The sequence below is a fragment of the Triturus cristatus genome, chromosome 5_1 (assembly GCF_964204655.1).
Source record: "Triturus cristatus chromosome 5_1, aTriCri1.1, whole genome shotgun sequence".
Taxonomy (NCBI): Eukaryota; Metazoa; Chordata; class Amphibia; order Caudata; family Salamandridae; genus Triturus; species Triturus cristatus.
In genome coordinates this window covers 1011116986-1011144484 of record NC_140587.1, presented here as the reverse complement: position 1 = coordinate 1011144484, position 27499 = coordinate 1011116986, and the positions used below count along the sequence as shown (strand labels likewise).

Genomic DNA, 27499 nt, shown 5'->3' with positions numbered 1-27499 from the left:
ACAACTTACTTAAGTTATAGGTTCACTATATCTATCTAAATCACTGCACTTAAATACCTATCAGTCACCCCTAAGGCAGGCCTTACCAATCCTGAAGGCAGGGTGCTGGGTTTTACGTGAGAGTGTGCCCCTGCATGAGCAGAGCCCTTCTGCAGCCTTCAGAGACCATTCTCCAGGGTTGTCTGTGATGCAGCCAGACATATATATTCTGTTCTCCTCCTGCTGAGCCAAGCTCGAGCAGAGGAAGGCATGACAATAGGCATCCTGTCACAGGGAGGTGTAACCACCTCCCAGACAGGGTTTAGTGTATTGGAGCTGGGTGGGTGCACTCTGAGAGTGCCAGAAAGTCTGCACTGGGGGCACATTTGGTGTCCCTGTGCATAGTCGAGCTCAAACCAGTTCTGGGAGCCATTTGCTCCTGCTCTGGTGCGAAACTGGACAAAGGACATGGGTGTAGCCACGCCTCTGTTCTGCCCCTCCCCATGGGTTTAAAGTGGGTTACCTGACTACAAGATTTTAGATTTTACCTGGACAAGATTCTGCTAAGAAGAAACCAAGTACTTCGACTGCCTGCACGATGCTGGACGACTGAAGAATCTCCCTTGGTGTAAAGGAGTTACTCCCCTGCAAAATCAGGCACCTAAACGCATCTGACCGGTTTGCTTCTCCCGAGCTCTTGAGGACTCCGAAGATTTCAGCAACACAAGAGGTGGGTTCCCGAAGGTCCCTGAGGTTGATCTGCAATTCTGAGACCAGTATCCCTAATGGGGACCGTGCAACCCGCACCCCTGTGCACCACGTACATTTGCAGTTGCATATGCTTAGTGACAATTCCCGAGCTTGTGCATTGGACTCCGTGTAGTCCTGACCCCGAGCAGTATTTGCACTGAAGATTTCCGGCCTCCGCTCCACGAGTGTCCTGTGGGCTGGTACTTTGCAAACTTTGCTTGAGGTCTCCTCACGATCCCTGGTCCGTTGGCCTGTGGGTCCTGGCGAGGGTCTCCTTGTTTGTTCTTGGGCTTTCCTGGTTGCTCGAGATGTGCCCTGACTCTGCAGAGCTTGGAGAGTCCCCTGGACCTTGCTGTTCAACACCGCAACCTGTTTTCTCTGACAGCGTGGGTTGCATTTGCCAAGGCTTGTTGGTGCTCCAGCCAGACATCGACCCCACAGCAATCGACATCCTTTGTGGGACAGCTCACCTCCGGACCCTGGTCCTCCTCAATGTCTCCTGGTCCCTGTGGCTGCAGAGTCAAGCAACCCTTCTTCACTCCTGAAGAACTCAACATCGATGGGCATTCGACTACCAAGCCCCTGGTCACCTGAAGTGACCCAGACTCTGTCCCCTCTGGTTTCAGGTTCTTCTCACCCAGGATCCAGGCTTGGATTCCACCAGACATTCTTCGCCCTCCTGGCGGTAGGACTTCTTTGCAGCACTCCATTGAAAACAACAAAGGTTTCGGACACCACGCCACACCCCTATGCACCCGGCTCCTCTGGGAGGTAACACGGTTAATTCGGTACTCACTGGTGGGTTGGGTTTAGAACCTCCTAAGTTCCAAAGGGTTTGCTCGAAGTCCTCTTAGAAGTGTCCTTAACTTGTAAATGTGCAACTGCGACTTTCCCATAGAGTTGTACGGGGCACGAGTCCTCCTTGGGCTCCCTGTGTCACTCCTCTGGGTGGTTCCTTGGGGTCCCAGCGATTCTACATGCTCTAGGCACTGTGTGTAGTCAAGTCGTTGTTGTTATACCATTTTTTAGTATATGATTCGGTCTCCCCCTGGAGCCCGCTGTGTATTTTGCTATTTACCAATGTTCTATTGATTCAGTATTGTGTGCTTTGTACCCTAGTCTCATGTAGAGACTAGTAGAGAGTGTTAAATTAATAAATTCATATTTGTATATAAATACTGTGTGGTTCTCCTTTCATTTAGTCATTTAGGAGGTGATATTCTGGTAAACCAAGCTGCTTTACATTCCTTCAAGATTAAGCCCGAAGGCTACTCTCCATAGCTACCACTAGGATAGCTTTCAATAAGGTCATCTTTGACCTCAAACATCATAAGGGTCATGTGGACTGGTACAGGGTGCCCACTCTAATTAGTGGACAGCATATTCCAGGCCACCTTCTCACATTCATCATGTCAACAACTTTGTTTAAGAAATCTGAGGCATTTAGGTTACAACGTGGCTGCCCGTGGCTGCCTGTGATTGCAAAAAGAGTTAGTCATCTTATCGCCACTCAGGCGAATCTGTACATATTCGTTGGGGCGGATATAGTGGCCATTTGGTCAAGCAGTTGTTGACTAGAGCTAATAATTGTTTCTAGTGCTATTTTAATAGAATGTATGAGATGTAAATTGACAAAACATGATTCTTCATAAAATTCTATAGCTCTACGTTTTTATTTAACTCTTTGATATTGGTGCATGCTTTCTAAAAACACAGGCCTGGGATTGTTACCAATGTTGGAATTATCATGAGTGGCTGAGGCTCTCTGAGGTGGGAGCTCTAACAGCATAGGACCTGGTGGAAAATAACCGTGATTGGCTTTAATATTATGGTGTATATTTCTTAAACGTTTTTTGGCTACACGATTTCAGACTACTATAACAGCTAACCATTTTTGTTTAAGTTTGGCGCTTCTAGTTTTAGACCTTCTTGGTGAACTATGGTCTTTGGGAGACATTTTCAGTTTCCCGAATCAAGGCTCAAGAAATCAAGGCTGACTTGGGCTTCTACTACCGTAGAAGCAATCAAAGTCTCGGTATTTTAGATCAAGTGATCAACAGTGGCTTTAACAGCTGCCATTCTGCTGATGTGGGCGGAAGAATCACGTTCATGTAAAACTTTATCGGCAATTGCTGAAAGTACAGCTGATTTGTTGGGGGATATAGCTTTAATCGCTGCAGCAGAAGCACCACTACAGGGGTCAAGTGATAACTTTGTCTCAACGTAAAGTGATTTTGATATGTTTAGGATATCGCCTATGGTGCTTGAGGAGACATCAGAGTCGAGCTGAATTTGGGCATCTGCTAAAGGAGCAGAAATTAATTCCTGTACATTTTGTAGTATACAAACTATGTTGGCTTTGAGGCCGTCTATGATTTTGTACACAAGCTGCAGTATCACGATTGCTTAAAGCATAAAAGATAGCTTTGCAGATAGATGAAGTGTTTAAACCATGCCCCTTGAGGGCTGATATTAAAGGTAAAATATTGTGAATTACTAACGATGCAGTTGTAATGCTTGGGGCGCGGTGGGGAGATCTAGGAGCTTGTAGCTTTACTGAGGACTGACCGGATGCGGCACCAAAAGGATCAATTTAAGTCTTTAAATTATGTTAAATAGGGCCTGGGGCACCCCTTAGTGGGGAAATGGTGCTGGCGGGTCCTCCTATTATAACATTGGTCTGATGCTCCCCTTGTGAGGGAAGGTTCCTGGAGCATTCGATGGGTACATCAGCCACTGGCTTTTATCTGTTTTGTTGAACAGTTACATTTGCAGATTCCCCCCAACATGCGTTATCATCATCAAGCAGCGAAATTATATACTGTTCGTTGTGGGGTTCGACAGTGTTTTGTGCTAGGTTGTGAAATCTTTTTAATGGTTGAGAATGTGACTTTGGGCTAGGAGTAAGTGGGGGGTGCACTAATACAGGGCTGCCACTGCAAGGGTGCGATGTGACACATAGAATCTGTTCTGAATTTCGTTGGAGGAGAGCCCCGCTGGAGGTAGAGGTGTTTAAATTAGACACATGGAAGTCCTGTAGTGTATCAGAATTGTTATTAGAAGCATGTGCTTTACTAATGTGCTTACGAGCACCCTGTTCTTTACATTCAGAGCGTCTCCTTCTCAAACCACTATCTACAGACACATGTGGTATATTAAGAAATGCGATCCCCCCACCAGTACCACCCACAAAAATCGCATGCAGTGGTTGTTGCCCCTATATCCTTTGCAGTCTTTTGGTTTTCAAATCACCAGCTATCAGCCTTGAACTCCTATGTACAATTGGCAATTGGGTACTCGGATACTGCGTTTGACAGAGGGAGCTTGTCACTGCATTACCATTATCTGAGTTAGGGAAAAAACAACATTTTATTTCAGATGTTGAAAAATCTGAAGCACCATCTTAACAGTCAGCAGCGCTAAAACTAGACTCGAAGCCCAGAGACACACACACACACACACACGCACTGTCTATGGTAGAAAATACAATAGAATAATTCTCAACATCCTGACCAAGTGAAATAGGGTTAGGGCTTTCAAGCGCGGTGTTAGAAGCGCTTCTGTCGCTTCGGCTGCCTACTGTGAAGACAATACGAAAAGCGCTGTAACACATTTTCCTATAATAGGGTAAATGCTATTAATTGATGGCACTGCTATACATATTTAAACACAAACACTCTCATATGCACACACACATAGACAAACACTGTGAGAGAGAGACGTAAGACAGACCAAAGGCTGATGTAAGACAGACCAAGCCCCTCATTGTTGCGCCCAGAGGGAGTGAGAGACACACAGAGAGACGTAATACAGATCAAAGAATCGGGTACTATCATCTTAATTCCCAGAGGGTTGGGGGGGAAAGACAGGCACCCAAAAAACCTTTGAGCAAGAGTTCGTTTATGATAAATTGCAGATACGCCTCAGGAGATCTCACGCTTAAACAAAAAGTAATATTTATGTAAATTACCAAAAATGCTAAATTATAGTTCTTCTACTACTCATTCTCCATATGCTTAAGAATACTTTAAGCTGTTTTACTAAAACTTGCATTCACCATGGGTGATAAAACTGAATGAATGCCACACATTGACAACACAGCAGATATTCTAGCCTCACCACGCCCCTATAGCTTCCCCACCCAACCATTCCCTTGCAACCTACATCTACTAGGTTTTACTCTGCCAAAATGCTATTTAAGATATTGAGCTATTAAGTGGTGATCAGAAAGACACTTGAGGCTAGGAACTAGTGTTAATTGATAACACAGAGTGAAATATCTCCTACGCTAGCGACATTTTTCTAATGCTTAAACCACCAGCACTCACACAAAGGTCTGAACAATTATTTACTGTGGAGCCAAAGACTTAATTAGAACCACATGTTAAAACAGCCGTGCTACCTCCTCATTACATTTTATTCTGACAGGCTGGAGCAGTGACGCAATTCTAATATTTGTTTTTAGCTTAATATTGACAGAAGTCTAAGATTGTCTTGAGCCAGACACACAACACACCCACATATAAATGCTGACTTTTTTCTGTCTGTTTCAGTCCTCCTGACGAACAGGAAAAGTTAATTCAAAATACACACAGTGCTAGAATATTTTTCTATGGCTTAAATCACAAGTAGGATAATATGGATCTGGGCCTGATTAAAAAAAATCATTTAAAGAAATAATAGCATTAGAAGCACATGTTTAAACAGCTAAAGGCTTACATCAAAAACAAAAGCACATGTCTTACCAGGAGTTCTTGTTCGTCAGACCTGGCCTTACATGAAATCTGCTCTCTGCCAGCAGGCCCTGGAATCTTTCAGGGGTATTCTGCTTTTAATGCTCCTGAGGTGCTCCAAGAAGGCGCTCACTCTGGGGGTTGTAGTGTTTGGGGGAGCACAGGGACAGGGGAGGCCTAGGGGCATGGGGAACTGGTGGACTAAAGGAGGACACAACAGCCAGGGTCACTGTGGTGGGCCGAAGACCACGAGCGGTCTCGCGCCCGTTTATTTATACCTTCGGGCGTGCCCGCCCTCCGGGTGCGTGGGTGCGTGACCAGCATGCTGGAACGGGCCGGGTGGCTCCGTTACCACATCCCTCCAATCTTTCAGATACAGAGATCATTTATCACGGAACAGTTCGGCTCTTGCGCACACCACACAAAGTCTCTGAGTCTCTTACTCGGGGCTGGGTTTGGCCGAAGGCCATACGGCTGGCTCCGTGGAACATCTCCTCGGCCGGTTCCTCCTGCACCTCTGCCACTGGGCGCCTCGGCCTCTGCAGAGGGCCCGTCCTCTCGATCGCCCGCCCCGGGCGGTGGGGGGGCGCTCCGCGATGTGCTCGCCTGCCCTCCTGGTGACCCGCACCCTTCCGGGGCCTCAAGCTCTTCCTCCTGCGGGTCAGTCTCAGGGGAGACGGATGTTATTCGTTTGAACCAAGATGCATTCCGAGTTACCGTCCGCGTTCCTCTCCTGGCGGACACCATGGTGCCCTGCACCCCGGTCACTTCCCACACTTCCGGTTCAAACGGGGTGCAATACTTCCAATTCGGGTACCGGTCTTTCAGGATGACCCCGTCTCCCACCTGGAGACTCCTCGCCCGGGCTCTCCTCTTCAGACTGGCCTTCTCGTTGGAGGTCCGCCTCCTCCCTTGCGCCGCCTCTTGGTCTAGCGGCCGAGGCTGCCACACATGACTCGCCGGGATATTGTCCCTGGGTGCCTTCTTGAACAGAAGGTGCGCTGGCGCACACCGAGTCGTACAGTGGGGTGTCCGGCGGTAAGCACTTAGGAACTGCGAGAGGCATTGATCCGCGTCTTCTCCTTGCTCAACTCCGATTCTCAGCGCCCGGTTCATCGTGCGCATAAATCGCTCCACCTCGCCATTCGCCTGGGCCAGTGCGGGGTGATCTTCCTGTGCCGTACTCCTCGAGCCGCTAAGTAGTCCTGGAACTCTCGCCCTTGGAACGGTGGCCCGTTGTCCGACCGGACTTCTTCAGGTAGGCCCATCATGGCAAATATGCGGTCCAGCGCCGCTCGCACCTGGTTGAATGCCGTGGATGAAACTACTTCCACCACCGGGAACTTGGAGTGTGAATCCACCACCACTAAGGTGTGTCGCCCATCCGGGAAAGAACCAAAGTCTACACTCAACTTGGACCAGGGTTCCAGACATGGGTCCTCCGTAATCACTGGATGAGGTGTCGGCTCCCCCCCGGTGATGTTACACGAGTGACAGTTGCGGATGGCTTCCTCAACCAAAACGTCCATCCGAGGGAACCACACCTTGCTCCGCAGCCTTGCCTTGGTCTTGGAGACGCCTTGATGCCCTTGATGCGCCAACCTAACCACCTCTCCTTGGAGACTCCTCGGAATGACGAGTGTTGCTCCTCGCAAGACCACGCCATGCGGCCCCTCGCTGAGTTCACTCCGCGCGTTCCACATTTGCTGCCGATAAACTCTCTCCTCTTCAGTGAGGGCTTGCACCCCATCCAGGAAGTTCCGCCAGTGGTGGGTTGCCAGCGTGCGCTTCACTTTCACGAGGCAATCGTCCAGCTCCGTGGCCTTACCGATGTCTTCCAACGTGAGTGCCACCGGGCATGCAGCTTGCGACACCAAGCGGACGAACTCCTCCGTTCCCCACTCATCCGACTGATCAGGGTGCACCGGCTCCGGGTGTCGGGACAGGAAGTCCGCTGGGTTGCTAGCCCCGGGTCGGAACACGACCTCAAATCGGTACGCTTGTAATTGGACCGCCCATCTCTCGATCCTCGGGGGCCCTAGCCTCGCCGTGCCGGCGAAGAGCGGGACAAGGGGCTTGTGGTCGGTGACCACCCGGAAGTCGTGACCATATAGGTAGAGATGAAAATGTTGACAGGCCCACTTGATGGCCAGCGCCTCCCGCTCAATCTGCGCGTACCTCATCTCCGTGGCCGTCAGAGCCCTGCTGGCATACGCGGTCGGGACCCATTCTTTCGCCTCCGTCTCCTGCATCAGGACCGCGCCCAGCCCCACGGGGCTCGCGTCCACCACCACCTCTGTCCGCCGGTGTGGTCTGAAGTACGCCATGACCTTGTCGTCGATCAGAGCGTCCTTGACCGCTTGGAACGCCAGATCTTCCTTAGCCGCCCAGGTCCAGGGTTGACCACTCTTCGTGAGAAGCCGGAGCGGCTCCGACAGGGACGCCAGATTGGGAATAAACCTCCCACAGTAGGTTGCCATCCCTAGAAAGCTCCTGACCTCGGTGGCGGATGTGGGCCTCGGGGCAGCGCGGATCGCCTCCGCTTTCTTCGGATCCACTCTCAGGCCTTCCCTCGAGAAGATGTAGCCGAAGAACTCGACCGACTCCTGGTAGAAGGAGCACTTGGCCTCGTGCAGGGTGAGGCCGCTATCCGCTAGCCGCTGCAGCGTGTCTCGCAGATGCCGATGGTGCTCTTCCAGAGTTCGTGAGAACACCAGAATGTCGTCACTCAAATTGATGACTCCCTGGAGACCCGAGAGAGTCTCCCGTATGGCATTTTGGAACACTTCGGCCGCTGACGAGATTCCGAAACTCAACCGCTTGTATCTCCGCAGGCCAACGTGGGTGGAGAAGGTGGTTATGTTGCGGCTATCGGGGTGGAGTTCAAGCTGGTGGTACCCCGCGTTGAGATCCAGTTTCGTGAACCACTGCGCGCCGTTGAGGTCGGCCACAATATCGTCCATGGTGGGCGTGAGGTGCCTTTCGCGCTTGACTGCCTTGTTTGGGAGGCGCATATCCACACACAACCGGATGGCGCCGGGCTGCTTGGGTTTGGGCGCCACGACCAGGGGGGACACCCACGGGGTCGGACCCGATACCTTCTCAATCACCCCCAAGTCTTCCAATTTCTGCAACTCCTCCTCTACCCGTGGTCGCAGGAGGAATGGTATTCTCCGGTGACGCAGCGCCATGGGCCGGACCGTCGGGTCCACGTGCAGTTTGAACTGTTTCCCGCGTAGGCACCCTAGACCTTGAAACAGCATCGGAAAGTCCTTCAATATCTCCCTTGCATGCAGGTCGTGCACCTGATTCGCGAAGAATACCAGCGCCAGATCTTCGGCGGTGTGGCAGCTCAGCAGGGTGCCCCTCTTGCCGTCCGCCACGTGGAATGTCGTGGCCAGCTTCCTGCCATCGCTGACGACTTCAACGTCAATCACCCCTCGCAGGGACAGTGGCCGGTCACTGTCATATGTGAAGATTTGGGCTTTGGAGGGTCTCAGGGGTGGTCGTGGCGACAGCCTCTCATACTGGCAGCTGTCCATGACGTTCACCGACGCCCCCGTGTCGATGAGAGCGCTCACCGGGGACCCGGCCACCATGATGTCGCACATGGGCGGCGGTCTTCTCTTCGTGCCTTCCCGGCCCACGAACGAAACGAAGAATACTTCCTCTTCTTCCACCTCTTCATCGAACTCTGGCTTGGAGTTTTCGCGCAGGGCGGCGGATTCCTCCACTGTCAGTTGGTGCACGCGCGCCGCAGCCCCACGCGGGCCGGAAGCACCTCCGCGCCCCCTTCGGCCACCTCTGCAGACCTTCGCAAAATGGTTCGCCCGACCGCACTTCAGACATGTTTGTCCTATTGCGACGCACCGGCCGCCAGGTGGGTGACCTAGGCCGCAGTTGCCACATGTGCTGCCCTGTGGAGCCCTCGCGGCTCCTCGCTGCTGGTTCGGCCGCTTCTGCAGCGCGTCCACTCTCTCTTCCTTGATTGCCGGCGTTTTCGGGGCCGTCGCTGGCCGATTGAGGGCCGCCTCCATCGCATCCGCCCGAGCATTGGATAGCTCGTGAGACCGGCCCAGGACCAGGATGTTATCTAGGGAGATGCCTGGCTCCCGTAGGATGAGACGCCGCAACGGGACCGACCTGCACCCTTGTATGAGCTGAGCCCGAATCTCTGCCCTCTGGTCTGGCAGCTCGCAGGACAGCGAGAGTTTCCGGAGGCGGGCATAGAAGACGTCGATGCTTTCTGTTTCTTCTTGTCGCGCCTGGCGGAGCTTAAACCACTCAAAATCGGGGTTGGTTTGGGGATCAAAATGGCGGTTCAGGGCCCTTATGGCGCCCGCATAGTCGTTGTCGTTCCCCCTATCCGGTAGAGTTTCGAAGAGGTCGTACAGTTCTTCACCACCGTAGCACATGAGGAGAGACCTCTTGACCGTGTTGTCCGTCTCCCGCACCCCGACAAAGTAATGCTCCAGCCGTCCGATCCATGAGCGCCACCGCACCGCCGCCGTGGAGGGGTCCGACAATTCGCTGAACGGCGGCAACGGGGCCACCGCGCTGTGCCCAGGCGCGGCGGCCGCGGGCTGCGCGGCGGCCACCGGCTGAGGCTGCTGCGCCGTGCCACTTCCGCTGGAGGCAGGGGTGGTCATACTCGTCACTCCTCACTGCTCACCTCCCAGACCGTGGCTGCTTGGCTGTTGTCCAGGCGAGACCACCGTTGCACTCCTTCCCTTGTTCGGGCCGATGCAGGCCACCTGCCTGTCGCTGCGCGCAGGCGAGACCAATCGCTGTGTTGCGTGACGTGGACAAACTGCCTGGCTGGTGCTGCGCGTGGGCGAGACCTGCTCTTCTGCTGGTGCTGCGCGTGGGCGAGACCTGCTCTTCTTCCCTTTGGCCTTCGTTTTTTTTTTTTTTGATGCTTTATTGTAACACTCTCCCCAGCAGGCACCGCTGAGGACGCCCCCTGCTACAAACTCCCTCGGGGCCTTCACCGGCAGAGCTAAGGCCAGCTCTGTCTATCCAGCCGCTCACGAAGCTCACGAGGGCCGACTCCCCCCTCCGATCAGAGCTCACCTGCAGAGCGCCCGTCTCAGGACCCACAGCGCGAGGACGCGCTCGGCGAGGTCCGCTTCGTTCCGCCTCCGCGGAGAGCGCCGGGCACCACCAGGCAAGTCAGCAGTGCGCCGGAGGGGCGAGGCACGGGTAGGCTCCGCCCTCGTCGCCAATGTAGTGTTTGGGGGAGCACAGGGACAGGGGAGGCCTAGGGGCATGGGGAACTGGTGGACTAAAGGAGGACACAACAGCCAGGGTCACTGTGGTGGGCCGAAGACCACGAGCGGTCTCGCGCCCGTTTATTTATACCTTCGGGCGTGCCCGCCCTCCGGGTGCGTGGGTGCGTGACCAGCGTGCTGGAACGGGCCGGGTGGCTCCGTTACCACAGGGGTGTCTGCAGATGTCTCGGGTGATAAGCTTTTCTGATAGTCCCTCCAGAATGTTCTCGGAGACAGATGTTCTCTTTCTATAAGTCTGATTAGTTCCCCGCCATTTTGCACAAAAGGTCATGGGGGTCTACACAATGTAAGAACTAGCCAATACACACCACCCTCAAGCACTTCACCACCCCCTAACTCCTTGTGACAATATATGACCAACATTCTTTGTGAAAGTTTCTGGTTGATTAAAAACATATTCACTTTAGCATATCAAGAAAAGTCCTGCTTGTACTAAATAGGCAAAGAAAAATCAGACCGCCACGTAAAATTGAGCCCTATTTTCATTAATTTTATTTATGATATATTTTATATTGATCGGTAAAATTGTAGCTACATTATGATATTTAAAGACTGTGCATAACATTTCAATATAAAATCATAAAAGCGTGTTTTTCAATGCAAGACACTTTTTTTAAAAATTACACCAAACACACATAAAATAGACACTGCTGAGTCATGCTAGTTATCATAAATACGGTGAACACATATTATGAGTGAATGAAATACAATTTGTAAATGGTCTGTTATTTAACCGCCTCCTTTCAATCTAGGCAATACACACATCACAAAACTCAATACAAGAGAATCATTATCCTTTCAATCTGTTGAATACATTTAAAAAATGTTTTTAAAGTCTACACCCTCTGCGTCTATTATATACATAAAATAAACAATGTGCCCCACAAGTAAATTATACATCATCTTGAATCTGGTTTTCATGAAATATTATTCGGCCTGAATTATTACTTTTTAAAAAATGGCATATGGAATTGGGGTACTGATAACTGTTTGGGGGCAAACCATAGTAGTAAAAAAACTCAGAGTCCTTATCTGTTAGAAATATTGCTTACCAGTGCCTTGCGCTTTAATCTTGTATGTCCATATTGACTATTAAAGTTAGCGATCGTTGCTGTATACCTAGAGTCAGAGGTAGCGTGTCAGCAGCAAATTCCTCTAGTACTAAATATCTAGCAGTCTCGTCTTTGGCGAGAAAACACTCTAGTTGCTACCTAGTCATTACATATAGTCAATTAGGTGGTTGTTCCGAATGACACTGTGAAAGACAGCATAAATCAGGAGATTTATAGTAGACGGCAGAGTCACTCTAAACCTGAACTCCAGACGTACGTTGCCCGATTATTTTAATCGAAAAATGACCACCTCCCACATCATTGTCAGGGCATAGATTGAAAGCCAGCATAGAATAGACTTTTGTATACTCTCCGCGATCCACCAAAAAGGGTCTGTCTACCACATACTTCCCAGCAACGTGTAGCACACCAAATATTCTTCAGCCACACCCCCCGTCTTGAACAACGGCATGTATGGTTTTGCCTGGATAGCTTGACCGTCTACAGTGAGACTGCTGTGTGAGATATTATAATGCTTAATTTGAAAAGGGTTTCTGCCAGATTCCCCTTTAAATGCGGTGTTATTGACCAGCGCTAGAATTACAGTTCTTTGGAAAAAAACAGAAAAACAAATTCTCAGTATTCAATAGGGGTGCCCCTGCCGTAATGCTCAATACTTTAAGCTCCACTCTTTAATGGGGTATTAGGCATCACTGGCTAAAAGAGTCTCGGAGTGAGCTGAATGAATCACCGGGCTCACTTTGATGCGCTTCACAAAAAGTGACGCTGATAAGATATTCCAGTTGAAATCATCAGTGTCTCCACCCATTAAGCAGAAAGTGTCTTCATTTATAATCAGTTTAATGTTCACGTCCAGGCCGTTAAGCATTAGCTCCTCTTGGAAAAACAAATCGCTGTGTAATCGCCCAAAGAGTTCTACTTTTCGCATTCGGTCTGTAAAGCTTGCTCTACTCCTCAACCCCACATTCACCCAATTTAAAGAAGTGTCCTTGTGCTGCCCGGTGGTGTCTCTATAGAAGATACTTGCAGAAAGTTGTGCTTTCAAGGTGGGGTCCCCTTAATTAAGTAATATGTCTAGATAAGCCCTATATGGATATGAGTTGTTTGACTGACTGAGACGGTCTGCGAAGCTCACATCCAGTTGGTTAAAGAGGGCTATGGAGGAAACGCAGCTCTGGCTGCGCGTCAAAATCGGAACCGCCTTTGTTAGTAATTTTGCAACAAAGAAAATGCAGATTGGTCAAGAGGTCCAAGTAGTCATCCAAGCGTGTGATGAAGAACTCTAAGGGTGCGGTGTCTGGTTTGCGTCTGTGGTACTTGGAATATGTCCAACTCAGACTTTGTGCATTCCTGGGAACCGCAGGGGACGGAAGCCATTGTTCGATTCAAAATATGTTTTTTTTGGAGTCTTCTTAGGGTCTTGAGTGGGGTGTTGGCACTTCACCCTGCTTTTAAGCAGCATGGGTGGTCCCTTAATGAGGCAGCCCTTTTTATCTTACGGCCTCTTTTCAGATAACTTAAACCTGGACGTTCTTGATCCACTTTGTTGAACTTTTTCACAGCCCAAAATGTACCCTACAAAAGTCTCAGGCAATAAATATTTGATGCTGCAGTTTTCACATGCGGCTTTACCAGCTAGAACCATCTTCTTAAAAATGGTACAGATTTTCTAAAAAGACTTCTGAATATGTCAACAACCCCAGCCTCATACATATTAGGAGCCCTATGGAGCCCCTTGCAACTCTGGGAGCCCTGAGCTCCTTGCGCTCTATAGTAATCCCTATAGAGTGACGTATCGCCATCATTTTCTGGTAAAATCATTATGCCAGTACACTTCACTGCGTCGAGGACAGAAATGAAGCTTCACTATGAATTTACCCACTTTAAATCTTATATCAGTGTTCAAGTCGTCCTTCAGTTCCAAAGTTATTGTGTGAAAATGTTTTTGATGACCGCTACATAGTCTCTTTTGCTGTAAATGATGTTTATCATGCTATTACTTCTGCCTGTGATTTCCACGCACCGGAGGAGAGGCACATAGATATACCCCACTCTCACATCGCAGTGTACAAACATCATGTAATAACCCACTGTGTCCATCCATGTAGGCTTTGTCCGCTGATGAAGAGTGGTGAACGTTGGGCGTCAGCCCTAGTACTCCCTGAGTCTCCGCTCATACGTTACTCTAAGGTCTATAAGTTCTGCGATGCTACTGAGGGATATATTCATTACTTCTACAATGGCTCGGTTGTTGCCATAGTACGCCAGAGGGAAAGAACGTTTGTACGCGTTTTCCTTCTTGCGTACTACGTTAAATCTAACATCCTCGATTCCAAGTGTCCCACATGTGCGGGTACTGAATTTCTGTTAGGGCAACCTCCGAGTCCCCTGGTAGATGGATAGCTTAGCTAGTTTCACCATAAAATTTGAAATGTTTTTAAGGGAAGATGTCCATAGACGCGTTACTAGGGAGCGTTAGATAACAAGCATTGGCATAGCCAATAGGTCTCGCTTTTGGGACCTTATAAGTGAATAGCCATGCAACACTTGATGTTGTTTAATCAAGGATATTGTGCAGGATACCTAAACATTTATAATGTCCCAAAGGCGCGACCTATTGGCTATGCATTGGGGGGCCTTATAAGTGTTTAGGTAGAGCTATTGACTTTGCCAATGTTTCTAAGCTGTTGTAGAGAAGTGTGGCTGTTGTGCAGCATGCTGAGAAGTTGTAATTAAAAAGTGTAAGAAGCACTGAGTGATGCTGTGGTGTCCCTGAGTGATGTTGTGGTGGTGCTGAGTGATGCTGTGGTGAAGGTGAGTGAATCTGTGGTGACCCTGAGTGATGCTGTGGTGGCCCTGAGTGATGCTGTGGTGGTGCTGAGTGATGCTGTGGTCGTGGTGACTGATGCTGTGGTGGTGCTGAGTGATGCTGTGGTGGTGCTGAGTGATGCTGTGGTGGTGATGAGTGACGCTGTGGTGGTGCTGACTGATGCTGTGGTGGTGTTAAGTGATCCTGTGCTTTCCCTGACTAATGCTGTGGTGGCCCTGAAAAATGCTGTGGTTGTGCTGACTGATGCTGTGGTGGTGCTGACTGATGCTGATTGATGCTGTTGTGCTGCAGAGTGATGCTATGGTGGTATTGAGTGATGTTGTGGTGAAGGTGAGTGATGCTGTGGTGGCACTGAGTGATGCTGTGGTGGTGCTGACTGATGCTGTGGTGGTGTTAAGGGATCCTGTGCTTGCACTGACTAATGCTGTGGTGGCCCTGAAAAATGCTGTGGTGGTGCTGACTGATGCTGTGGTGGTGCCGACTGATGCTGTGGTGATGCTGATTGATGCTGTTGTGCTGCAGAGTGATGCTGTGGTGGTATTGAGTGATGCTGTGGTGTTCCTGAGTGATGCTGTGGTGGTGCTGAGTGATGATGTAGTGGTGCTGACTGATGCTGTGGTGATGCTGTGGTGGTGCTGAGTGATGCTGTGGTGGTGCTGAGTGATGATGTAGTGGTGCTGACTGATGCTGTGGTGATGCTGTGGGGGTGCTGAGTGATGCTGTGGTGGTGCTGAGTGATGCTGTGGTGGTCCTGAGTGATGCTGTGGTGGTGATGAGTGACGCTGTGGTGGTGATGAGTGACGCTGTGGTGGTGATGAGTGACGCTGACTGTTGGAGCCATCACCACTGTGACACTCTGAAATAGGCCACTGCTTTAACACATTTCAGTCCCAGCACTACAGTCAGGGAGAAAGAAAAACTCATCAGAACCAGCTTTATTTTAAGACAGGGGAGCTCAAGTTGGAGGAAAGCTTCTCTGTGATGGTGTTAGTCCGTTTGCATTATAGCCCATCTGTACATGAACAATAGACGTTTCAGAACATTCATTTTTATTGTGGAAGATTAGCGAACAAGTTAGCGATGTTTTGCATGCCACGGACATACTACCAACAGTGGCCTTTGATGGAAATAACTGCAGAATATAACTGTTGTCGAGAAACCCCATAATCGCAAGAGCTAGTGGCATTACTAATTTCATACGAAAATGCTAGTGGACAACTATAAAAATAAAAACGTGCTGCATCACAAAATTTAATTTAAAGCGTTATTATCGCCTCAATTTCAAACATCCCACAGGAATGCCTAGCCATTTTGAAAATTGTTTTCCAGTGTAATGCATTTATATATTCTAGCATTGTTTACAAGTGGACTGACATATTGAGACGTTTCAACAAATCTTGATTCTAGCGTGTCGTCCCTCGTGTAAAAGAAATAAGGCAGAAAATACACATATATGAGAGATGTAAACATAAAGTAGAATGTAGGCGACATGTAGCGGTTTACAAGCACTCTAAATAAATCATATGAATGGAAGCGCCGTTTGTGCCTGTTGAGAATTGGAGTTACCAATGACTGCAACAACATCTTTCCACACTAGGTGACATTTCTCCTTAAATTAGTTAAAGGGAAAGCAGGGCCTATGGAGCGCTTCCACATTAAGATATCGATCTCTAAACACAAAAGACTGTTGATCCGTTTACACTGTGGCTTCCTTCCTGTGAGGTCACATATCGGAGGCTGCCGCAGATATGCGGCTTCCAGTGTTGGTGACATCAGGGACAAAAAGTGAAATGTAAACAAACCAGATGTTAGCCCCAAAAAGTAGACGTGGTCAGAGAGCCCAAATACCCTCTAACCGAATATTGCTAGCCACGGAGAGAAGCAGTTATAAAGATATAAACACACACAATAAAGGACACGAAAACGTCTTCAACATAAACCGGACTATTGATGTTGGTGTGTGCAGGGTAAAAATATACCTTTTGGAAATTGACTAATATAAATACACTAGCAAACGTAAAACCTGATATCGTTAGCCACGGAGAGAAGCAGTTATAAATATATAAACACACACAATAAAGGACACGAAAATGTCTTCAACATAAACCGGACTATTGATGTTGGTGTGTGCGGGGTAAAAATATACCTTTTGGAAATTGAAAAAATTTAAACACTCTAGCAAACATAAAACCTGGTATCGTTGTATGAGTCACTGTGGATGCTGGAGGCGGAGCCATATTGAAGACCACGAGCATCCTCAAATGTAAAGATGCCCCAAGCGCTGCCTCGGCTTTGGAACAATAACATCGCGAAAGTGAAAGTGATCGCGATCACAATCAAGCGCGGCGAGCGGCCGCGTGCACACTCGCGTGCACTCAAGCTTGAGGCCACCAAAGGCCTGTGGTGGCACTTTTAAAAGCTGCTGACTAAATGTCTCGCAGAGCAGCGCATGCGCTGGCTCAGGCGAGACCTAAAAAGGTCCAGCCTCCATGGTCATTTGAAGGAACCTAAATGATCATACCTTACATTGTAGACTTTGTATATCATTTAGTTCACTCTCAGAAACCCAACTGTTAAATTTATCGAGCCACCCCCTCGATTTATCTAGGCACTGTCTTGCTGCCGTCACCCCTTCTTCGACAATACTTTCTCAATACGGTACACTCGATCTGGATCCTGTTTTTATTTTTTGTAGCTCTTCTTTGTAAAAACATCCTTTGACCTCCTCCCCCATAACGCCAGAATGTTTGGAAAACTTGTCTATCACACAAATCTCATCTGTAAAAGTCTGCTGTACCCCTTTTAAAATACCCCCTCGCCAATTCCTAACATGATCACCCTTATTGAATAAGCTTTTTGAAACAGGGGTGTTGTTTAATACGGATCTGTACACAGTTCTCAAAATGTTCAACTCATTTTGTGGGGTCACTTTTACCGGTGCCGTCTTAATGGTTCTATGATAGCTGCGGTTGTAACTTTCAATGAAATCTTGTAAGCGATCTATATAATGCGTCTTGAGAGTTCTGTTAAATCTTTCTACAATCACTGCCTTAACTTAGTTGTTTGTGTCAAAATGTTTTACCCCTCTATCTGTTTGTAACTTTTTAGAGATTCTACCACTGCTGAAAATGTAATCAATTGATTTTTGACTGAGCACCCTCATTTTTCCTTTACGCTGACTGCAAATGCATACTTTGACAGCACGTCTATCGCCGTTAGTATAAACTTTACACGTCATTATCGGTGGCATGTTCATAGGTGTCTAGAAGGTCTATTTGCCATTCATGATTTAATCCTGCGACTAAAACATGTCATCTTTGAAATCGCTTTCTAGAACCAGTGTGTAGGCATTATCGCCTGATAACCAGTCCTGTATGTGTTTTCTTTTTTTGTTGTTGTTGTGGATTTCGCTCTCAAGGCGTCTACACCGCCAAATCTTCCAAACTTAAAGGGGTTGTAATAAACTCTTTTGAAAAGATTCTGCATTGTAGCTCTTCATGAACTAAAATACCACAACACCCCACTCCGCTCCAATTATCTTTGAATTTGCTTTTTATTAATTATTTTCTTATTATTTAATCACGACAAGGAGACGTTTATGCTACATTAAAAAATTATTTAATAAACATGAATCCAACAGCGTATGATTTAAACTCAGAGTAAAATAGGCATGTACAATGATATAAGCGAGAATGACAACCAAAACAATGATATTTCACACACCTCTCTCAAAAACTCATGACGTAGAAGCACTACATTGATTTTACTAGCTGTGAAGGGAATGAGTCTTCTCACATCGTCCCCTTTGGTTTTGCTTTGTTCGCCCTAAGTTGGCAAGGTATACCCAGACGTGGGTCCCTTGCTCACTTTGCCACTGGATTCAAGCTAGCCTGGCTGATGACGGCCGATTAGCCAGAAACCGGTCCCAGAATGCTTGTTTCTGGTCCAGGGAAGTCATGGCTTGGCAGTTCGGGCTGGACTGTTCCCATGAGGCACAGGGTCAGACTGATTTGCATATGGCCATGTCTGAACTGGGGTGGCGGAGTGAGCTAAAGAATGGTGATGGATTAAACCCAGATCAGTTAACTGGGGGTGAGTGCTTGCAATGTTCAACACTCCGTCCATCATCCCCTTTGGTTTTGCTTTCTTCTCACATCTTCCCCACTCCCTCTCAAGAAGGCTCGACAGAACAAATTGGAGATTGTATTCATGAAATTAAAAAACAGTTTCTTATTCAGAGTAGTTCTTTGGGCGCAAAATGTCTGCATGATTTTGGTTGACACAGACTTCAAGCACATTGTAGGGGTCCAAGAAGATTTTGTTTCTTTCAACGTTGTAAAAGCTTTTCAGTTTCTGCCTCAGCATTTTTCAATATCATCAACTATTTCACATTGCTTATTACGGCACAGCGCAGTCGGACGAAACACTGGTTTGTGGTACGGCATCTTTGCGCTGATCAGAAAATGAAAGTGTCTTTGAGGCATTTAATGGCCGGGCAAAGTCCAATCTCCACCAAGTGGTAAAAAATACTTCCCTGCAACACAAAAAAAAACCCTACGTAATAGTATGAGCCACTAACATTGGCATGTTTTCATTTACTATGCACTAATAAATTGCGAGTTCCTTGGTTTTAAACTCCAACAAAGATCCTTGATCTTAAATATTGTCGATAATTCTTCCTCCTTAGAAGTTGTTTCATTATGAGATGTATGTCCACGTCACCCTCCTCATACATGCTTTCCACATTCTTTGACGGGGTCTGTAGTCTTTTAATTAACTTTAAAAAAATTCACAATCATCTTAAAATATTCAGAGGCTACAAACATTTCTTTCATACTGTAATCGACCCCACGCTTCCATAATTTATAGGGTCAAGCTTGTAACAGAGTTTTCGTATCAAACTTTATTGATAAGTCATGATTCAACTGACTGGGGTCATTAACTTTACAACCTTCACAATCGTTGTTCCACCCACCCTTTAAGCACAATTTTATGATCGCCGCCATCACAGTCTGAAGTGTACGATACTGATCCACTCACTATTTTCCCCAACAACACAACAAGGTTGTAAAATTGCGTCTAAGCACTTTACAGCTGCAGTTGTTATGCATTACAGAAAGTTTTTTTTTGTCTTGAACAGCAGAGAGATGAAAAACGTAGCACCAGGTTTGTAACTTCCATAGCCGTGCTAGTCCCCTGTGGATACTCTTCCTCTCTTTTGCTGATAAAAAGAAAAACACTTTTTACGACCTCAACCTTCCTCATAACTTCCCTCCTTATCATCACTCACTTAAATGACCTGGAGGTTGGCTGAAAAAGTATGGCTTGTACTTACTTTTCACTTTCCGACTTCACATCTTTCTTCTTGATCATCCAGCACCTTCTCAGGGTTGTTTACAGATTCTATGTCAGGACCGGAGGCTTCGAATATGCTTTTCTCTCTTCGCTTTATTTCCAAACCAATATTTCAGCAGCCAGAAAAGCAATAACTTTGTTTTATTTGCCCAAAGGAAAAAGAAAACCACAACAATATTATAATAACAAAGCAGAAAACATGAACAGGACTAAAAATCCCATAGGCCCAAGGGGCAATGTCCAGGAAGTCCATCAACAGTGTCCATGTCAACTATATATGTCCTCCAACTTGGCTGTCCTTCCTCTTTCTTCGCTGCTTCGCAGCCAGTTAAGTGCCTTTTATTGTTTTTGCATGTTTATACCCGAGCGCGTATCTGCTTGCGGGTCGCGCTTGGGCCTTAATCTGTTTTCTGATCCTTCGATCATTGTGTTTCGTTGTTGTGGCATTCTTGTGATTTATTTGTTACAGATTCACTTTTTCGGCCGCGGGAGCGCTCCTTACGCGGCTGCTGCCACACTTGTGCGGTGTTTTTCTTCACCGCTGGGGGTGCTCTGTTATCTCGTTGCTCCAGCGACGCGTTTCCATCAGAGGAGGAATTGCGCAGTGAGAGCAACGAACTCGGAGCCTTGTCCCCATTGCCGCCTTACCTGAACGCCCTCCTGCAGGGTCTGTATCTCCCGCATTGTTCTCTAGTATTGTACGCCCCGGCGGGGGTCCGTATTGCGGTTTTACCGCGTTCAGCGCCTGCGGGCAGTTTTGTTTCAGCACACGCGTGTGTGGCGCACTGGGGGGCGGTGAAGGGCCCGGTCAGCTTGCTGAGGGCTACGCGCGCCTGGGGCTGGTGCTGGCCTTGACTGCAGCTCTTTGACCTGCGCACAAAAAACTTTTGCTGTCTACTAGTCTGCCCATACTAGTCTGCCCACACTTACCTGGTTTCCAGGGCCTTACTCCTCAGTCTCTGCTTCTGCGACGCTGGTGTCTTCTGGGCCCGGTTAGTTTGCCCTCACTGGGGTGGGGATGGAGCAGCATGGTGTATATGTGGAGGAGGAGGTGGAGTACCTACCTTCTGACAATGCTTTCTTTGAAGTGGTAGATTCCTTAATTTACCGTTCCGGTAATGAGGTTGTGCGTCCAATGGAGGAGCGCCTTTCGGCGAAGATTGTGTAGGAGTGCGCCAAGTTGGCGTAGGCTCATTTTGAGGCCCCGACCCCGAGCGGTACCCCCGCCCCTGGGGAGGGGCCTCTACCCCCTAAGAAGAGTTGTCCTCAGGGTGACACGGGGGACGCGCAAGGTGTGGACAGAGATGCATTCGAGCGCCTGCGGAACACGTTTTTGGCTAAAACAGTTCCCCCCCTCCTGCCCCAGGTCCCGCCTCAGAACCCGATCCACACCCCGCGCCAGATACCCCGAACATGGATGGGGATACGCCGGGGGAGTCGGACGATGATACAGGGTCTTCGCGTTCTTCCCGCCCGGCTGCTTCCTCCACCTCTCTGCCGCAGGATAGCTCGGGCATGCTGGACCCTGATGAGATGGTGGAGGAGGCCAAGGTGTCAGGTTCCACCATTTCTCCAGAAATTCTTTCCAACTGGGCACAGCGCACCATAATATTCTTGGGCAATGCTAATTTTGCCCTTTCGACGGAGCGCCGTCGCTCTTTGTTGATAAAATTGGACCCTAAGTTAGAGGACCTGGCCTCTTCTGAAGCAGGGGCAGTGGCGCAAGGGGGTCTTTTCGGAGACCCCTTTGTGAAGGAATTGGGCAAGTTTGTGGCCACATTTACTTCGCTGGACAAGGCCCAGTCCAGCATCAAGAGGGTCTTTCCGTCCCGGGTCTCTAAAGGGGCCGGTCGTGGCAGGGGCCACGCGACCCGCCGTGGTGCGCAACACATTCCCAATAGGGGACAAGGCTCCGGCAGAGGACAGTATAGTGGTAATGCCAGTTACTCTGTGTTCTACCCTACCAGAGGACAACGGTTCCGAGGCCGTGGAAACTTTAAGAACAACGCCGGTGGCGGAGGTTCAAGCGGTAAGTGTTTTGCCAGCGGCGCACATCCATATTGGGGGTCGCTTAGCGAGCTTCCAGGGGGTTTGGGCAAATCTCACAACGGATACTTGGGTCTTGCAGACTATCCGGGGGTTTCACATCCCGCGCCAAAAGGTCTGTCCATACCCCATTTCTTTTTCTGTCGGGGATACCCAGCTGGTGGACGAAGAGGTCTCTGAGTTGCTCCGCAAAGGGGCCATTTGTCGTGCGGCTTTGCACCCTCACGGATTTCGGAGCAACCTTTTCTTGGTCGACAAGGTCGATGGGGGGGTGGCGTCTGGTCATCAACCTCAACCCGCCCACACGTCTGATCATATTATAAGCTTTTGATTTTATTACAGTATTATTTTATATACCTTGATCCAAAAGCCCAGCTTATCATTTTATATGCTTATGATTTCATTACAGTATCATTTTATAAGACTAGATTCACAAATTATAATGATCCTATAAAAGCATCAAAAGAAGATGATCTTATCAAAACAATATAAGGACTGATTAAAAAGAAAGACAGATCTAATCAAAACATTATAAGAACCAATTAAAGACGGATATGGACCAAATGAACGTGGCCACCTGTTAAAAATAAATGGTGATGAGTAGTATACAACCTATACTACTGCCGGCGACCAAGGCAAGCCCAGTACACTACAGTCATATTAGACTAGACTTCTATTATCTGCTGCTCCCTAAAGTATGTACGCATCACTTGTGCACTCTCTTTACTGGGCTTCAGTCCTCTACTGGAAATTTAATTAAAAGTAATTTGGTTAAGTTTAGTCACTTGCCCAACCTTTTCACTGATTGCCTTTATCTGAAGCTCTTTAAAGAAAATTGTTATTAAATTACTAAAAAGAAGCGTGAAGAAATCGAGATAAAATAGTGAGCAAAGAAAGTGTGCACTGAGTAAGGATGTACGAGGCAAGATAGAGAAGGCAGCATACAAGCAAACCAGGTCCTAATGGAGGTTAACAGAGGAAGAGTGAAGTTATATAGAGTAATAGAGAAATAAAGGATTAGGGTGAAAGAAACACTAACAGGAGGCATTACAAGAATAGAAAGAGTGAGTTTACATAGAGACTTTTAAAGCACAAAAACCTCCTCTAAAAGGACAGCGGAGCATTGAATACAAAATGTAGACATAAAATGCCAAACGATTTAAAATAGAGAATATTCCATTGAAAAAATATAACCTCTGCATACATAATAAATACAAATGGAAATTAAAATTAAACTGGAAAAAAGAGGGTGACACAGGAGGAAAGATGAGAAAAAGGCAGCAAAACTGTTAAAGCATGAGCCAGACTAGGTGAAAATGTTTAGGGTGAATGAACGAGGGAGAAAAGAGCACAAGAAAAGCAAAAACTGAAAGAGCGAAAGCCAAAAAGAAGAGATAGATTAAGTAATATAATCAGAAATAGGGGTGATCAACAGGACAGTGATGTGTTAGAGAAAGGGTAGAGAGGAAAACATGCTGGAAAGTTAGGAAAGACCGAGAGGTTAATACGGGCAAAAAAAACAAATAAGACAGAAGCAATGAGAAATTAGAAGAAGCGTAAAGGAGTGGAACAGCAGCAAAGAATTGTAAAGAAATTACAATGTAAGTATAGAGTGACTGAATCCCAAAGTCACGTGCGCAAGTAGGACTTAGGTGGGCAAAGGGCTCACTGTACTGGTGTACTCTCAAAACGGGATTTATTGACACACGATATGGCAGACGATATGGCAGGCTCTTTATGTTTGAGCAAATCTAATTACTTAGGAAGGATAGGTGATATTCCTGAGCAGAGATGCCTTGAAAAACATGAAGAACATCCACATACCTGCAACCTTGTGGGATTTTCACAAAATTGTGGAGGGCACATTCCCACCACTGATACAATTAGAGATGTACTTCTGAGTAAAGGCAGAATGGGTAAGGAACACTGTCAAAATTATGGAATACCCAGGAGGTGGGCTTTCAGCACAAACAAAATACCTGGGAAAAGAAGACGTTTTAAAGAACAACTGTACTTTTGTGGACCATTTACACATGAGCATGTGTGAGTTGGTGATCATTGTTTTGTATGCCGGTGTACTGAGAGTCACTACATACGCCGCAACTTCTCAAATAAGCTTTTTATCATTAATGTGTGTATTTATTCACTGACAAAAACCCAAAGGTTAAAGTGACATTATATTGAGGTGGTGAAATAAAATGAAGGGGTAGATTTACCAACATATTGCGCTGGGTTTGCGTCACAAAAGCGACGTAAACCAGCTCCTAATGTTTTTTCATTTACAATAGTTTTGTGCTGGAAAGTTGCCGAGAAGTATCTCAAAGCAGCACCGAGGGCTGGTTTGCATTTCTTAGCACCAAAGGGGTGTTCCATCGGTGGTATGAGCATTCCCATGTAGCCACCAATGGTTTTTGACGCAAAATTCTATCTACCATAAATTGGAGAAAGAGTTTTGCGTAAAAAAATAACACCATTTGAAAACAGGCCTTAAAAGGAGAAATGTTTTCATTTCTCCTTTTTTTCTGACTTTGCATGTGTGCTGCACTGTACAGAACATATAAAAAGTTGGACACGTTTTAAATGTAGTCTAAGCATAGTATTTTGTACAGGAAGGGTACCCTTCCAGAACAAAACCTGTACTAGACTCATGCACCCACTCTTGCACTATGGCGCAAAGTTGTGAGCGTGGCGCTCAGCAGCACAATTCTGCACCAGCACTAGAGAGAGGGCAGGAGAAAGTCATATATGGCACTCTCCTGCTCTCTCCTTCTCAGGCAACACAGCACAGCATTTTTGGCTGCAGCACTGCTTTGCATGAGAATTTGGTAAATCTGGCCCAATGACTAAAACAACCAAAAAGAATTAAAATTTACCAGATATTGTTTACTGAGCTAAATATAATTTCAATCAATCAATCAGGGTTGGCAAAGCACAACTACTCACCCGTGAGGGTCTCAAGGAGCTGGGGGGGTAGGGGGGTGCTCTGTTGAGTGCTGGGGTCATCCGAGGAGCCAGGTCTTGAAGTACTTTCTGAACTGGGACAATGTGGGAGATTGCTGGAGGGGGGAGGGTGTTCCAGGCTTTGACTGCGAGGTAGGAGAAGGACTTTACTACTGTTCTGGTCTTGTTGATAAGTGGGACTGGGGCCATAGAGAGCTGGGCTGATTGGAGTTGTCTTTTGGATGCGTGGAAGGAGAGAGGGATGTTCAGGTATGTGGGGACTGTGTTGTGAAGGGCCTTGTATGTGTGGGTGAGGCGTTTGAAGGTTATTCTTCTTTCGACTGGAAGCCAGTTGAGATCGCAGAGGTGTTGGGTGATGTGACTGCGAAGGGGGATGTCGAGGATCAGTCTGGCTGCGGCGTTCAGGACAGTCTGGAATTTGCAAAGGAGTTTCTTGTTGGTTCCTGCGTAGAGAGCATTGCCATAGTACAGTCTGCTGCTGATGAGTGAGTGTGTGACAGTTTTTATGGATTCGGTTGGGATCCATCTGAAAGTCTTTCAAAACAAGCGGAGGGTGTTGAAGCAGGTCAAGGATACGGCGTTGATCTGGCGGTTCATTGTGATCAAGGAGTCTAGTATGATGCTGAGGTTTTGTGTGTGGTCCGTCGAGGTGGGGGATTTCCGAGGGCGGAGGACCACCAGGAGGCATTCCATGCAGAGGGGGTGGAGTCAAGGATGAAGACTTCTGTCTTTTCTGAGTTGAGTTTCAGGCAGCTGTTCTTCATCCAGGTGGTGACGGCTTTCATTCCTTCTTGGAAGTTGTGTTTGGTGATGCTGGGTTTGTTGGTGAGAGAGAGGATCAGGTGGATGTTGTCGGCGTAAGAGACGATGTTGAGCCTGTGGTTCCTGAGACTGGTTGCGAGGGGTTCCATGCAGCCGTTGAGGGTCGGGCTGAGGGAGGAGTACTCCACAGTTGATCTCAGTCATTTCGAGAGGTAGGGAGGGAGTCTGACCCGCTGAGTTCTGCCGGTGAGGAAGGAGCGTATTCAGTTGAGGACCTTGCCGCGGATGCCGGTGTCATGGAGTCTGGTGGGTAGGGTGCAGTGGGAGATAGTGTCAAATGCAGCCGAAAGGTCCAGGAGGATGAGGGCTGCTATTGCGCCCTAGTTGAGGAGGGAGCGGATGTTGTCAGTGGCGGCAAGCAGGAAGGTCTCGGTGATGTGGTTGCTTCGGAATCCGGATTAGGAGATGTCCAGAACGTTGTTAGCTTCGATGAAGTTTGCTAGCTGGGTGTTGACGGCCATTTCAATGACCTTGGCTGAGAATGGAGGCATGGAGATGGGCCTAAAGTTGTTGAGATCCGTCAGGTCAACAGTGGGTTTCTCCAGGAGGGGGCTGACTTTGGCGTGCTTCCAGTTGTCGGAGAAGGTGGCGGTCTCGAAGGAGCAGTTGATCATCCGACGTAGTACAGGTGCGAGGGCAGAGGCGCTCTGTGGAAGATGTGTGGGCAGGAGTCTGAGGGTGCTCCAGACCGGATGCTTTTCATTGTCTTCAAGGGGTTTTCTGTCATGAGCGGAATCCATTAGAGCAGGGTCTGTTGGGTGGTGTCGCATGAGGGGGGAGCTGGAGCAGTGAGGTGGTCTTGGTAGTCGAAGTTGCATTAGATCATCTTAATCTTTGGGTGGAAGATGGTGCTGAGTGTGTTGTAGAGGTCTTGGGGGGGGGTGAACTTCTGTTTTGCCGTGGGGTTTGGTGAATTCCTTGATGATGGAGAAGAGCTCTTTGGTGGTGTGTGCGTTGGTAAGGATTCTGTCTTGGAGGGATTTCTTCCTTGTGGATTTGATTAGTTGGTGGTGTGCGGTGGTGGCTGCTTTGTAGGTGGCACGTATTTAAGGGGTTTTGTTGCTTCTCTATGTCTTTTTGAGGCATCTGCAGGAGCATCTGAATTCTTGGAATGCAGGGGTGAACCAGCTTACTTCGTTGATGTGTCTCCCGGTGGCTTTCTTGAGGTGGACTAGTGTGTAAACGCAGTTCGTGATCCAACGGTGGAGGTTGCGTGCTGCAGGGTTTTGCATCTGACGTAGTCGGTGGTGCAATGCTGGCGAGGGCGGAGGTGAGCTGGTCTTCAGTGACTTTGTTACAGCTTCTGGGGGAGGCGGTGGGAGTGCTTGTGTACGGTAGTTTTTTTGAAGGAGAAATGGATGCAGTGGTGATCTGTCCAGAGGAGTTCCATGGCTATAGGAGACGCTGTTTCATCTGGTGAATACAGGGTCGAGCGCGTGTCCCGCTGTGTGCATGGGAGCGGTGACTAGATTTTTCAGTCCTATGTTGGCGAGGTTCTCTAGGAGGGAGGCGGTGTTTGAGCCGTCGTGATTATACAGGTGGAAGTTTAGGTCTCTGAGTAGGATTTAGTCTGAGGATGCGAGGGAGTGGGGTGTGATGAGCTCAGTGATGGCATCGGTAAAGGAAGCACAGGGGTCAGGCGGCCTGTAGATGAGGGTT

At 48.0% G+C, this 27499-nt stretch overlaps 1 protein-coding gene across 2 annotated transcripts in view; it reads right to left on the bottom strand.

Annotated features, from left to right (window-relative positions):
* LOC146832786 (kinesin-like protein KIF17) overlaps positions 1–27499 on the bottom strand; it is a 930557-nt gene that overhangs the window by 38467 nt on the left and 864591 nt on the right. The window lies entirely within an intron of this gene.